At 53.1% G+C, this 12,223-nt stretch overlaps 1 pseudogene; it reads right to left on the bottom strand.

Moving 5' to 3' along the window:
* Window positions 1-11,913, bottom strand: part of LOC123955038 — an 86,453-nt pseudogene extending 74,540 nt beyond the window's left edge.
* Window positions 11,914-12,223: the final 310 nt, after the last annotated feature.

A 12,223-nucleotide genomic window follows, 5' to 3' on the forward strand; every position in this document is an offset into this window, starting at 1 on the left:
GACCTGCTTGTTGTCCTTGAGAGGTGTAATGGACTGAATTGTGTCTCCCCAAATTCATATGTTAACCCTCAAAGGGACTGTGTTTGGAGATGAGGCCTTGAAGATGGTAATTAAGATTCAATGAGGTTATAAGCATGGGACCCTAATCCAGTGGGACTGGTGTCCTTACAAAAAAGAGGCATAGACACCAGAGACCTCCCTCCCCAAGAACACACAGAGAAGAGACCATGTGAGAAGGAGTACGTGGTTACCTACAAGTCAGGGAGAGAGCCCTTACTGGAAACCAACCCTGATTGCAACTTGATCTTGCACTTCTGGCCTCCAGAGCTGTGAGCAAATAAATAGCTCTTGTTTAAGCCACTCGGTCTGTGGGACTTGGTGAAGTCAGCCCAAGTAGACTAATATGGGGGCTTACAGTTTTAGTGCCAGAGATGCTCTGGTTGCTAGTTATAATGCAGCATAATATGGGATGGAGTGGGGGTATGCACAGGAAGAAAGCACCTGGTTCTGCCAGGTGGGCATCAGGGGAGGTTCCCTGGAGGAGGCGGGAGTGCTGGAGCTAGATGCAGGAGGACGAGAAGGAGCTAGTCCTAGGGACAGGGGAAGAGGATGTGCCAGGTGGCGGGGACAGAATGTGCACAGACACCGAAGTGTTAAAAGGTTGGTGGGTCTGGAGGCCTGGAGAGGAATCCTGCCTCACTAGAGTGCAGGTGGGGAGGGAATGTGAGGGAGAGAGGACGTGGAGGCAGGTGGGGCCCATTTGCCAGCCAGCAAAGGCCCTTCTGTGTCTTTCAGGGCAGGCCATTTAGAATTCCGTGCTCTCCAGATTCCCTGCTTGCCTGAGGACTCTGCGCTGAGCCACTAACTTGCTGTATGACCTTAGGCAAGTCATTTAACCCCTCCACACAGCAATTTTCTTATTTGTAATCAGAGGAGAAGGATCCCTGCCCTGCCCACCTCCCGGATACTTTGTGGGCTCAAAAGCTAATGCCTGTGAAAGCACTTTGGCAGAAGGCCCATAATAGCGCCAGAGAGATGGAAGGTGTTATTATTATGTAACCACACTGACTCCCATCTGAGGAGCGTGGAGTCAATTGCAGTCTTGAGGGATGTCAGGGAATTGGCTGCTCTCTGAAGCTTGTCATAGAGACCCGTCTTTTCATTGTACTCCTTTCATATCACTGTTGGCTCGATGAAAGAAGGGGAAGGAATCTTTGATATGTCTAAATATTCCGCTCCCACCAAGACGGGAGGGATTCCGAGGAAGAGCTATTATTAGAGGCTGAGCTGGAAGCAGGCGCCTTTGGTGGATCAGAGCTGTCAGCTTGCATAAACAGCCTTGTGTGCTTTGGAGCCAGCCGGGCTGTTTCGGGCCCCGGGCACGGGCCAGAGGCTCCCACCCTGCTGGGGGAACTGTGCTGGGCTAGCCTGGGAGAAAGGGGGACTGGGCTCCTGGTCCCCATTCTGCATCTACTTTGCTGGACAAGTGGCTCATGCTCTCTGAGCCAGGTGAAGACAGCACAGTCCTTACGGACAGAGAGGGCTTCTGTGTGCAGGGAAAATGAAATGCTGTGCTACACAGAGGTCTGCACGGGCAGAGCGGGGCTCGAGCGCAGGCTGCCAACACCCTGGGTATGTTGAGGCCAAAATAGTTTTTCTTTGGGAAGGGTATATTAGGGTTCAGCTCTTCCTAAACCCCCTATCGGAAGCACTGGAGAGTTTGAAAAATCAGATTCCCAGGCATCACTCCAGGCCTCTAGAATCAGAATTTCTGGGGGTGAGGCTAGGGACTCTCTTTAGTAGGCTCCCAGGTGGTCCTGAGGCAGGGGTTCCAGCATTTGGTTTTCCACACTCTGCATATGTGGGATTGGGTTATCTGTTTGGCCCTAAGATGCTGTGACTCCATGAGAACAAGGGCACCACCTCTTTCTTCATTTGCCTCCAGGCAACACTTTGCTCCCGCCCCCCAACCAGGAGCTTGTGGGTCCTTGGTCCTGTGGTCCAGCTGCTGGGCAGACACTGGCCAAACCCTGGCTCCTGGTCAGCTCTGGCTGGGGACATTGTCCTCCGCACCATTCGCACCTAGATTGCTGTGTCACCTGCCCGTGAGCCTTGTAGAGACCAAATGGGGAGGGCTTCTAGCAGCTGAAAAATGGGCCCCCCTGAACTCTTCAGTGGCTAGTCAAAAGTGTCTTTACTGACTAAGAGCCTCAGGGAACAAGCCCAGGAAGACCTGGGATGTCACCTAAACCTGGTTTAGCCTCTTGTTTCAAAGGTGAGGAGATTGGTCCCAGCAGGTCCAAGTTGGTTACTTTAACCAGAACCCCTGTCCTGTTGGGTTAACTCTGGTTCATCTGGGAAATGGGTTAACTGAAAGAAAGCAGAGCTCAGTCATTGTCCAGAATCTTAGGATACTTTGTTCTAACGGAGGCTGACACCCTGGGGGCAGATTATAGCCTGTCCCTGGCCTGGCTATCATGGTTCCCTTACATCACCAGATTGCAGAACTGACCGTCTTTTTTAGCGCAGCCCATCACAGCCCCTCAGTTTCTGCCTCTCTCCTATCACCATAACCACTGGCATCCCCACTGAGAGTCAAAGGCCACCCGGTTGAACCTGCTCGGGAGGGTTTACAGACCTCTGTGCTCAGGCTGCTCCCTTGACCAATGAAGTTATTATCTTGGGGAGGTCCCAGGCATGAGTGTGTAGTTTTTAAAGCTCCCTAGGTGATTTCGTTGTGCAGCTAAGGGGGAGTACTGCTGCTACTCTAGAGTAATTGGTCTCAACCCCGGGGCAATTTGGTCCCCTAGGGACATGTGGCAAAGCTGGAGACATATCTGATTGCTCCTGGTGTTTAGTGGATAGTGGCGGGGACGCTGCTAACCCCTCCTACAATGCACAGGGCACCCCCCGCCCCCAGCAGGGAGTAATCACCTGCAAGGACAGGTGCAGAGAAGGACACGCCCCACGTGGGTGAAATGTGGAGGTGACTTTGCCTGTGGTGCAGCCACGTGGCCCCCCAACATTGCTCTCAGCCCCCTCCGAGGAACTTGCTAGAGATGCGACCTCCTCAGCTCAGGCCTACTGAATCAGAAAAATCAAGAAATCGTGTCCTAAGGATGGAATGCGGGGAGTGTGGCCCATTAGTGAATCTTTGTGGGTGCTGCCGTATCCTGCGGTGGCCCACTCCGTGGCGAGCAACGTGGAGACAGTGAGTGTGGTGAGGGGTGAATGGGGGAACAGTCACAGAGCTGGGGGTCGGGGCAAGGCTGGCCGACCCCCAGGGAGCTTTCAGGGGCCACAGGAGATGGGCTGCCACTGTGTGTTAGCAGGGGTGGGAGAAAGTGGCTGGGCAGCAACGGGAGGTGGCAAACACTGGCTCGGCAGAACCAGGTGAAGTTCTGGGCAGCCCGCGGTGGCCCTCTCCTCTAGCCTCAGTTGACATATCTCTAAATGGGTGATGGTGCTGCCTCACGGCCTTTCCGGGTCAAATGGCAGTGTGTGAAGAGTTAGAACCCTAAGACTCCTAACGGTACATTTTATTGAGCACCTACTATATGTCAGGCCTGGACCAAGTACTGTAGAGACAGTCTGACTTCATGTTCAGATTGGCTCTAAAGTTCCTAAATTACCCTCAGTCTACAGATGAGAAAGCTGAGGCACAGAGCTCATAGGACACTTGGCGCTAGGGGGTGACATCTGCCGGTGAGGCTGAGTGGCGGTGGAGGGGATATTAGCCTTCTCATTCTGTCTGACTGTGGGACAGCTTCCATCCCTGCAGTGCTGCCCCAGGATGGCCAGGAGAGCCAGCTGTTTGGGCCTCATCAGGCCTGTTCCTCGGCCCTGCCAGGGCTCACGTTGGGTAGAATGGAGTTAGGAGAAAGCCCTCTTCTCCTTCACCTTCCAGGGAGATCATTCTGCACAAAGGAGTGGGAAATGGCTCTGTTACCACCAGGCCTGGTCCCACATGCCTCAGCACGCTGGTCAGCCACTTTGCCCTGAGTGTGCAGTGCCTACCACAACCAGGAGCAGGTACACAGAGGGGCAGGTGGGGCTCTTGCCTCTCGTAGATGCTCCACTTAGAATTCACACGTTGGTTCATTGGCATTCATTCATCTGTGCTGTCCTCCACGTGCTCACTGACCCATGGTTAATGATGATGTGGGTGTGGGGTGCAGGGAGGCTTCAAGGAGGAGGTGACATTTTCCTAGCATCTTAAAGAACCCTACCCCCCACTGTCACCCATTCTCACCTAAGCCTTGCAGTCTTGTCCACACACCAGTGCCCACATACAGAGCACCGAACCATCCACCCAGCTCCCTGCCAGGCCCAGGAGTTTCAACTGCACCTGTGCTCCCTCAGTCCTGACAGCAGCCGTCAAAACAAGTCATGGGTCAAAGCTGACCCCAACTAGATTCTGTTTGGCTCACAGCCTTAAAAAAACTCTGAGCTAGCTACAACGATTTAAAAGTCAGAATGTTGCATATTAAAAATTCCATATTTTTTGCCTTCTCTAGAAAAATAGAAATCCCTCCAGCAACCAGCTTGTGGCCCGGGGCAGCATGGTGGTTGTCCTGTGATAGATGTGTGCCCCCCAACCCCCAGCCATGGATACATTTAGAATCGAACTGGGCCCTGGAGGCACTTGACTTTGACACTGCTGGGTCTCTAGGCTGGGTCCTGTGGAATTTCCCTGTGAGTGGCTGTAAGACACCATTAACCCTTTTACTCCCTCTCAGGAGAGTGTGTCAGAACGGGAGCGAGACTGACATTTGTAAGGGAGGTGACTCGTTCATAAACGTTGGCATTTATTATAAAATGACCGTGACTCACATCCCACCTGAGTGGGCTGCCCCTTGAGATGTAACAGCAGAGCTGGCAACACAAAACACTGCCACACGGTGTTTGGTTCTGCCCCTCAGTGGCATTTCGGAGAAGTTAGAACTCCGTGCATACTCTGCCCCAACAGCCTCCGGGCTTCACCAGAACCGCAGGGTACCGTCCCAGATATACCGGCATTCCCTCTCCCCAGCTCAGGCAGCAGCTTGGGGCTTTCTGCCTTCAGGAGTCACTGTGGCCAGGAGGAAAGAGAAACTATGTGGAAGACAATCCTGTCAGGCTTTCCTTTCTCAAGGCACACTGAGGCAGTGGTGTTGGGAAGTGAGAGAGGAAGGAGGAGGATGGGAGAGCCCCTAGAGAAACAGGGAAGGAAAGGAAGGGAGGTCCCCCACTTCCCAGGAGGTGTCTTCAGACCAGAGTGGAGGGTGGCTGCTGTAGGGCCTCTCCCTGCAGAGCCCGGGAGGGATAGTTGGGTGATTTTCAGCCTCTCTGAGGTTTCCAATCCCAGGGTGGACGCAGGCAGAATGCTGTCCACCTGAAGAGGCTGAAGCTGGGTACAGGGGCTCTAGCTGCAGCGTGCAGAGCTGCTGAGGCCTGGAGGGCTTCCCCGAGCCCACAACTTGTGTAGACCCAGGGAAATCTGCCTGGGAGGGAAGAACTCCTGGCATAGGTGACTGGGTGACCTTTCTAGCCAGCAGGATCAGGGCTCCAGAATTCAAAATGGAAAAGGCTTCGGAATTCAAAATGAAAATAATCGGTAGGAGAGGTTAAATGATTTTGCCTATAAGCTTGAGTCTGGGGACTGAGATTCTTGTCCTTAGGACAGATAGTAAAACAAGTCAGTTCCAGAATCACATCGCAGGTGGGTCACGATAGCTCACCTGGAGGGCCTGTCCCCGGCTCCGTGTTGAGAAGGATTCTGAGGCAGTCTTCGATCAGGGGCAAAACAAGCTTTCATTATTAGTAAGCTGTAGCATATTTAAAAATCCCATTTTATATTAAATTAAGTTAAATTAAACCGAGGCCCAGAGGTTTGCGCTTTTTGCCTAAAGTTGAGGCAGATCTAGAGCCAAGCACTCTTGATGTCAGTGCTCTTTAATTGAAACAATACAGTGTTTTTTTGTTTTGTTTTGTTTTTTGCTTATTTGTTTCCTTACTTATGCCAGGCTCTGTGTTAGGTGGTGGGACAGTTAGAAAGAGTGTAATGCTATTAAAACTTACTATTAACTTCCTACCATAATATTTCTAATGCTCATGAAGTACCATGTGACCAGTGTTTCTATGAGTCAGGGTGGGTAACTGCATGCGAAGCCCTCAACTTTTCCTGTATCGCACGTTTAAGGCGTGTTCCAAGGTAGGGCCTCCTGGCAGTCTGGCAGGAACTCAGGTTCTTTCCGTCTGGTGGCTCTGTCACCTCCCAGGGCCCTACCACTGTCTGCTGGCAGAAGGGGAGGGCAGTGAGTGTGCAGGAACATGGGAGGGGTTTCTGGGTCAGTTGGAGCATTTCACTCCCACCCACGGTCCGCGGGCCAGAGCTGGAAAGGTAGCCTGGAGGTGTGAAGACAGGCAACAATGCAAAGGGGTGTACAGTCGATGGGTTGTGCCCATTCTGAAGAGGAAGACACTGAGACTCAGCTTTAACTAACTGGCCTGAGGCCAACCAGCCAGTGAGAGGCGGAGTCAGAATTTGCTAGGGCTTCCCTAACAAAGGACTACACACTAGGTGGCTTCCGTAACGGGAACTGATTGTTCCATAGTCAGTCTGGAGGCTGGAAGTCCGAAATCAAAGCTGGCCTTGAGCGGGTGAGATAGTACACTTTTGCCGTTGCCAGGACTGGCCCCTCCTGGGGTCCAGGAGAGAGAGGCTGCCTGTCTCCTAGCTGTTGATAACCTCAGGTGCTGCTTGGCTTACAGGGAGCATTCTTGTGTGTTCATCTGGTCTTCCTTCTGTGTGTGTCCAAATTTCTTCCTTCTGTAAGGACACCAGCCGTAGGGGAGTAGGGCTCAGCCCAGTGATCACATCTTAACTCAGTCATCTTCAGGATCCTCTTCTTGAATACGGTCACACTCACAGGTCCTGGGAACTAGGACCTCGGCATCTTTTTGGGGCTGCAAGTCAACCTGGGTATATTGGAATGTCATGAGAAGGGCATGAAGAGTCTGCCTCGAGACTTCCGGGGAGGGTAATGTATAAGCTGGGCATTGAGGATTGGTGGGGATTCTGTAGGTGGAGGGGCAGAGAGGGAATTTTGGCCAGAGGCCCGATGTTCAAGGTCTACCACATGTGGCTCACTAAAGTCAGGACCTGCTTTTCTTTCCATCCTGGAATCCAGTTGAGGCCCTAATTCGAGCTTCCTCCTTTGAGTCTAAATCGCCAAGAGCTGACTGCGCAGTTAGAGGCATAGAACAAATATGAATTGAGAACTAAATTGTGATGGGCAACAGGCTCTCCCCTAGGGACTCAGAGACTGATAAAAGAGCTCCTGCTTCCTGGGAGCTCATAGCTCAGGTACTCACATAATGGGCCGACATAAAAATGTAACCAATGAAGTTAGTATAAGAAACTTGTAAGAGTGAAGTGAGTGGAAGAGAATGGAACCTTATAGCCATGAATGAGATTTGGCTTGGGGGACTGAGGAAATCTTGGCAGGCTTCCTGATAGAGGGGGACTCTGGGTGTTGGGATTTGATAGAGGGCTTGGTTATACAGAGAAAGGAGAGGGGAATGGGACTTTAGACACAGGGAACAGCCTGGCCAGGATTGCTGGAAGCCAGGCTGCTGTTGGAGGATCATAGAGCCTGGAGCGCCAGCCAGGGAGGTTGGATCTCATGCCATCCGAGGGCCTGGCTGTTTGCATTCTTCTGCAGGGCAGACTGCGTATGAGGGCCTACAATTGCAGATGCCCTGGGCTTGGTTAGCATGGCAGCATGCCCTAATCGTGTACAGCCTGGGGCCTGTGGAGACCAGCAAGGGTTGGTGCAAATGCCCCCCACCCTCTGAATTCCCAGGTGAATTCCGTGAGATGACTGCTAGGATCCAAGTTTGAGCAACTAGGTAAGAACAGACATGGAAAGCAGGCAACTGTTGTTCTTGACACAAAGAGTGTGTGTGTCGGTGGGTGTCCCTGCTAAGATCTTAGCCACTGTCCCAAAGTCACAGTTATTAAGTTAAATGACCACCTCTGCAGCGTGCGGGGGGTCCCCAAGCTGCCCTTACTTCTCAGACCTCTCCGGAGCTCGGCTTATATGCCTGGCTCCACTGGCCTTCCTCCCTGGCCTTCGGAAGGTGGAAGGGGTATTCCTCCCCCCCTCCCCCATCTGCTGGGACAGGAAAGGCTCTCCTGTAGGGAAGGGAGGGGGGAGGTCATTTAGGAATCCTGCCCAGGGTAAGGGTAACCCCTCTCAGGGGCCCAGGAGTGAGGCCCAGAGGCCCTAGGCAGGACCGTGGTCTGGGTGCGGGAGTTGGGGTTCTAGTCCTGTCCCCGCACGGATGCACCAAGGGAACGTGGGCCCAGTGTCATTCTCTGAGCCTCAGTTTTCCTCTCTAACAAACGGGGAAAGTGACATCTATTGCAATAATCAAATATTTTGATATTGGATAAGAAAGAGCTTTTAAGACAAATGTTCTGTCTTTTGAGTGTTTTGGAAAATTTATAAGCAATAAACTTACAGTCTGTCAAAACAAACTTAGTGTGGAAGGGAAGATTGAGGCCAGTCACCCTCCTCCCCACATCAAAGAGTCCCTGAAAGAGGAGGCCTCTAATCTCACCCTGTGTGTGTGTCGGTTCACAGATCTTTAATTAGATGAGCAGGAACTGGGAACAGAGCAACCAAAAGTCAGCCATTGCCAGTTAAGGGAGTCATCATAAATCAGGACTTAGGCCTGGTAGATGGACATAGATGCCAGTGGGGATGCCAACCCCTGTGAGCCTTTCCAGGAACACACTCCTCAAGCAAACGTTCCCACTCAGGCAAGAAGGGCAGCCCCTTTAAGGCCCAGCTCCTCCAGGGAGCCCCCCGGATTCTCTACATGCCACCCTCCTGCTTATGGCTCTGTGTGGGAGGTGTTTGCTTCTGTGCCTGTGTTCTTCCCAGATGGTGGATACCTCCAGCCTGGGAGCCATGTGATGGTTGTCCCCCCAGAACCTGGTACAGGGCCAGTGGGGAGTAGCTGCCTTTGGAACAGGCAGTAACTCAGACTCTTGGCCGAGCCAATGTTGTGGGGCCTGCTGTGTCAGGCACTGCGAGAATCCTGAGGACGGGTCTGGTCCTTGCCCCAAGTATGTGCCCAGGAGGAAACCCAAGAGGGGCCAACAGAGGGGAGCAGTGTAAACAGAGGGTGGGCGTGTGAGGGACTCTGGGCACTTGGCCTGCATTGTGGAAACAGACAGGAGTTAGGCAGGCAGCTGGGAAGAACTTGGACATTTCGGGGGAATCACAGACATCCTGCAGCACGTGGGGAGTGCAGGGTCTCAAGGTAGCGTATCATTTTCTGTCCTCCCACCAGTGGTTTGTACACATTAGTGTCACTGTCTTACAAGTGAGCAAATTCCGGCTTCTCCAGGTTAGATGATTTTCCATGGTCACGCACAGGGCTGAGTTGGCGCTCATGTTGTCTAAGGCCCAGGGTCATGCTCCTGGGCAGGCCAGGGGGACTGCAGGTCATGGGCAGAGGAAGGAATGGGCATGGTTGGTGAGCAGCAGGGAGACCAGGGGGAGAAGGGACAGGCCAGGGGCACTATGGGCCACACCCCACAACCAAAGAGTGTTTCCCTGTCCTTGCTTACCAGGACTTTCAGGCCAGTAGGCTAGATCTTGCTACCCATTGGGCAGATGAAAAAACTGAGACTCAGAAAGAGTGGACTCTGCTGCTCTGCTGTAGATCACTTAGGATAGGCTTGGAGAGAATAGGGGTGCCTCCACCAGAATGTCAACTCAGAGCTTGTTTCCACCATACCTCCAGGGCCAGAACAGTGCCTGGCTCACAGCGAGGGCTCAGTAAATGTTTGCAGGATGCAGAATGAATGAATGAATGAACAAAAGAAGTAGCAAATGAATAAATTCGGGAGCTGTCCAAGCATTGCATGCCTCTGTGTGTGTGTGTGTGTGTGTGTGTGTGTGTGTGTGTGTGTGAAGTTGGCCATGCTGCCCTTAGATCAAGACCTAGATGACCTTAGGAGTTCTAGGAAGGACACGTTCTTCCCCCACAACACACAGAGAGCCACAGGGAGTGAATTCGCTAAGGCTTGTTCTGTCCTGGGCACTGTGCTGGGCTCTGGGTCACTTGTTTATCCAACAAGTGGTGGGAACCGGGCAGGAGCATCCTAGGCCTGGGGGATACGTCAGTGAACGAGACAGTCAAGGTCTCTGTCCTTAAGGAGCTTCCTTCCTAGTTGGGGAACACAGAGAATAAGTCAGAAAGCAAAAACAACTCAAAAACAGGAAGGGAGAGGACTTTTGCTAATAATTGCCATGAAAACAATAAAGAAGGGAAGAGTAGTCTGTCTGGGATGTTTTGGAAAGGGGAAGGCTTCTCTTAACTGGTGAATTTGTCTCTTTTTTCTTTTTTTCATGAGTGGGACCTTTAGCCTGGTAGGGAGATGGAACTAAGGCATGCTGGGGACCAGGCTGGGGTCATCGTGGTTATGTGGGAAGGACCCTGTCACTGTATGTGGGGGGACTGCCCTTTGAAACCATGGGGAAGAGGGCCAAAGTCAGGGTGCTGGGGCCTGGGGTAGGTGCTTGTTGATCCCAGGAAGAGGCACGAGGTGGCTTGGGTGATGGTGAGGGGGTCCCATCTCAGCAGGGAAGTCCCCCTGGGGGGAGTCAAAATGGTGAGGCTTGGATAGCCACTACAACGGGTACCAGAGATGGAAATCTTCCTGCATGAAGCAGGGTGGGGAGTGGTTCAGGTTGTGGGGGTGTGAGCTGGTTGAACTGTGGGTGCTGCTGGTGGGGTGGGACAGGCCCTCTGGAGGGTGGCAGCCACTGCATTCGGAAGGGCATCTTGTGCTGCTGGCCTCTGCCCCCCAGCAGCCCCTTGTGTCACTGTTCCAGGGGCCCTCGAACTGGCTGTTCTAGATGTGGTCAGGCTGGCTGTTCCAGGGGGCATCATGGTGACCGTTCTAGCCAGGGTCCTCGTACTGCTTGCCCCACAGGACCTCATGGCTATTGTTCCCGAGTGGGCAGTGGGGAGGTCTGCCCTGATGGTAGGGGTAGGGGGCCTGCTCGGGAAGGTGCCATTGGCCCCAAGGAGCAATGGGATGAGGCTGATCCAACCATGGGGGCTTGTTAGGTGGGATCTGATTATGAGGCCCAGGGCCTAGGGTGGCTGGCAGTGGCAGGATCCTGGTCTCCCCTAGAGGTGCCATACCCAGGGGAACCAGGCATTTGGATGGGTGTTTGGTGGGATCATGTGGGTGGGTGTGGGGGTTGGAGGCAGGACTGGTGGTTGTGGGGTGGACTTGACTTTGGCTTCCATTTGCGGCATTTAGATTTGCCACCGCTGCTGATGCTGCTGGGCTAGGCCATTGACAGACTCCTTGTGCTGCATCTGCTGCTGGAAGGCCAGCTGCACTAGCTGGACCACCAGGGAGGACTCGCTGATGAGTGTCCCCTGGTACTGGCTGAGCTCTGGAGCTGCTGGATGACGGAGCCATCACTGTTCCAGAGCTGCAGGAGCCATGTGACCCTTAGCTGCTTGTTCTCCTCCACAGCCAAGAAGCTGGTGCAAGAGATGGGCTCCAGGCCTTCCTGCAGGGTGCCCGACTACTCCCTGGCCTGCTTGTGCTGGCCGTGAGGGAGAGACTTCTGCACGTCAAGGCCCAGGGAGGCAGCCAATGAGGTGCAGCCACAGCTCGAAGTGCACCCTGTCAGCTGGGATATGGTTCTGGAGGTGGCCCGCCATCAGCTCACAGTGTGTGGGGGACTTGGCATTGCCACACATCCAGTTCTGTCTGGCTGGGATGGCATCTCTGGTGCATGTGATGGGCTGCGGCAGGAGGTCAAAGTAATTCATGCCCACCTGGCTCTCCTCCAGAAGCTTCTGTATCCGCTGCTCCACTGCATGGACCATAACCCTGTGACAGGCACTATTTGAATTGAGTCCTACTTGGTGCAAATGGACCAGATCAGGAAGATCTGGAGGAAGTTTATTTCAGGTAGAACATGTGCAAAAGTCCTGAGGTAAGCTGCGGCTTATGCTCCGGAGGGACAGAAGGAAGCTGCTATGGCTGGAGCCCCAGTGAGTGATCAAGTGGGAGGAGAGAGGAGAGAAGGCAGATGGTAGGTGGGACCCATTGTGATTGGAGCTTTTGTAAATGCTACAGGAAGAGTTTTGGGCAGGCCAGTCACAACATTTGCATGTTGGAGTAGTGAAAAGTTAA

Source organism: Meles meles, chromosome 13 (genome assembly GCF_922984935.1).
Source record: "Meles meles chromosome 13, mMelMel3.1 paternal haplotype, whole genome shotgun sequence".
NCBI classification, from domain to species: Eukaryota; Metazoa; Chordata; class Mammalia; order Carnivora; family Mustelidae; genus Meles; species Meles meles.